Below are 3,114 nucleotides of genomic sequence, written 5' to 3'. Positions count from 1 at the left end.
GAGAGTGTTTGGGAGCAGTTTTGGGTTCACTGTGCTGCAGTTTCCCCACTTTCCAAAACGCCAGTTTCTAGGGAGAAGGGAAAATTGCATGAGTTTGACTTGGATCCTGCTGCGTAGCTCCCTGGTCCTTGAGACTTTTTATCCAGTGGAGCAATAAGCATCAGCCCTGGAGCTCTCTTGCACACCTGCAGTTACTGTTCATAGTTTAACATGTCAGTCTTTCTGCATATGTTATTTTTTCATGTCTGCTTTTGCACACGTCACTTGATTTACTCCGCAGAGGAGTCCAAGGACTTGGCCACAGCAGTCAAAGGCAGAGCCTGTTAGGATGGCAATGTCCCTTGCGAAGTCGGCCGGGAAAACATTGCATGCCTACAAATATTCCAAATAAACAGAGGGCAATTTCAGAGACATGTGGGCAGGGGAGTGAAACCAAAGCAAACTACTCTTTTAAAATAACATACAGGCCTGGTCTTCGCTACTGCGGACTCTGTGCAATTGTTTGGGCCTGAGCTGAAGTGGCTGTAAAGTGTAACCACTCAGATTTGATGACAGTTTACACTTCTTCGCTAAATGTGTGTCCCTACAAGAGGTACTGGGAAATGGAGACTCAGGAGATGTGTGGGTGCTGCTAGGCTATGTAGTGGAGACCTGGCAGCAGATCTGCCTGTCTCTGCTGTGTGTTGCTCAACACCTCGGCTCTCCCTCACAAGAAACGTGCCTGGCTGAGCCTCTCCATCCAGGTCAGCCACTGTGGTCTTGTTCTTGTGTAATGCAGTGCTCATTGCAAGGCCCATCAGGGCCGAGTCTACCCAAACGCTCTCAGCTGCAGCGTTGGCTTTTAGTGGTGGGCTGCTCATTAAGCCTTTCAGGAGTGATCTTGCCCATCTACAGCATGATTGACAATCTTCTGACCTTCCTTGCAAGCTCTGGCTGTCCACAGACAATGGCCCCAAGGAAGCTTGTTCTTAACGTTTCCCCAAAAAGCTCATTTCAGTCCCATGCATGTTGCTAGGCAGACTAACACCCTGAAAACATGGAGAAACTCAGGAATGACACAGAGAGGTTGCAATGGTGGTTGTTCTATCAGCACCAGACAAAGCATTGCGAGTGAGGGAGGCTCACTCAGTTCTGCCCCTAAGGGCTTCTCAGGTCTCCCTCAGCACTGCTCATTGCCTTTCCCTGAATGATACATGGCACGTGTCTCTTGGAGGTGAGAGATGAACATGAGCAGGCTTTTAAATGATGCCCTGGTGACAGGAGTCTTTCCAGAACAGGAGAAGGATGTGTTCATGGGCAGCACGAGATTCAGGTCTTGCAAGATAGGGATTTGATAACTCCAGCTTGAAACATTCTGTGGCTGTCAGTTTATTAATCTCTTTTCCTCGAATGATAACCCTGGTCAGCAGTTTATCTTAAAGTAACTTAAAGAGTAGCCTCATTTCACGGAGGAGGAAAGGAATGAAGACACGAAGAATGAAAGGCCGTGCCCAAGGCCACCAAGCAGAAGAGTGGCAGAGGTGGGAAAAGGACCAAGTTGTTGATTTATCCATCAGGTCATACAGCCCTAGAACTATATGTAGCTTGTGAGAAAAAGGCTAAAAGGACAAAAAAAATCACAGGGACTGTGAGGAAGCCACAGACCCTCTATCTGAGGCTACCCTTGATGCAGGCTTACACCTGCCTCTGGTGCAGATGATGGGCATCTTCCAATGCTGTTTCCCCATGGATGAATACAAGCAAGTGGCCAGCCCCGGGCATTGCACTTCCCTGTGAGATACAGTTTGTGTGTGTCAGCCTGGGCTGCTGTTCCCACCAGGTTCCCAAATTGGACACGTGGAACAGGGCAGCTCAGAGACCTGCTCCCAGCCATGTTTGGGGGCTGCCTCAAGGCAGTTGCCACCTTGCCTCGCTAGCCCCTGACAAAGCAAATGACAGCTCAGGCTTGTCGCTGTCAATGGCAGCATTTTAACACTCTGGCTGTGAGCAATGTTAGTGTGCCATGCATAACGAGCCACCGGCCAGGCCCTGGCTGTAACCTAAACCAAGGTTGAATGTGTCCTTGATTCTGCCCTGGCAGAAGGGGAGAGGATCTCATGCCATCCCAATCTTTACATGTGTGAAAAGAAGCATGACATTTGCTTTCTTAAAATTATTTTTGATTTGGGGTACTGTTAAACAGGTTGAGCAAGTGTAGCAGAGAGTCACCCAGGACTTTCCCAGGGAGACAGATCCCAAATCTGGCAGTTATAAAGCTGCTACAGCTGTCAGATAGGCTTCTAGGAAAAACAACAGGACAGTGAGGCAGGGCTGACAGCTGAACTGGTACAGGTGATGGAAAGTGATGCTGCCTCACCAGGGACTGCGGTGACCATCAGCCTCTCTTAGGCTGTAAAAAAACAAATTACATGCCAGAGCGTGCTTTGGACAAAGCTGATTTAGGAGCCAAATGCACCGGGATATCTGCTGGTGAGTGCAACTGGATTTTCCATCTGGAAGGCATGACTGTCTGGCCCAGAAGCCAATTTAAAGTACAAATTAGATCTGGCTGTTTGTCAGAGTCTCCTCCCCAAAACGCAGTAAGGACAGGGTGGTTATATAATATAAACCATTCTCAGTAATTTAGTGGTCCTGAAACAACAAACAAGCCAAGGGGGGGGGGAAAATGGTTTGCAGAAGAATTCAAAGCCAAAAGATTCGGGCTGAGGAATTCAGTCCATATGATCCGGCAGAGATGTGTCCTGCTATTCCTGTACGTCTTGAAAGGAAACTGCCACCAGATCCTCTGCTATTTTCTGTTCACAGGGCCCTACTGGTAGGCATGATATTTCAGCCTCTGCGCTAACCCCTGTGCTCCAAATATGCAAGGACAGTTGTGCAAGCAGCCAAGCACCGTTCCCTGCTTCCGAGGAGGGGCACCGGTGGGAGGCAGCTCTCCCCTCACTCACACGCAGCAGAGCCCTCAAGAAAGGCAAACTAAACCTCCACAGATGACATGGGTTATGGTAGCTTTGCCCTGATCATCACAAAGTCCACAGTGCTGTATGTTACCTGTGCAGGATGCTGCCTGATTTGGGCAAGATGGGTGTTTGCGAGGTGAGTGGTGGGCACAGC

This window comes from Pygoscelis adeliae, unplaced genomic scaffold (genome assembly GCF_000699105.1).
Source record: "Pygoscelis adeliae isolate BGI_AS28 unplaced genomic scaffold, ASM69910v1 Scaffold4, whole genome shotgun sequence".
Lineage (NCBI taxonomy): Eukaryota > Metazoa > Chordata > Aves > Sphenisciformes > Spheniscidae > Pygoscelis > Pygoscelis adeliae.
The sequence above is the reverse complement of the archived record's forward strand: the minus strand, read 5'-3'. Positions refer to the sequence as shown.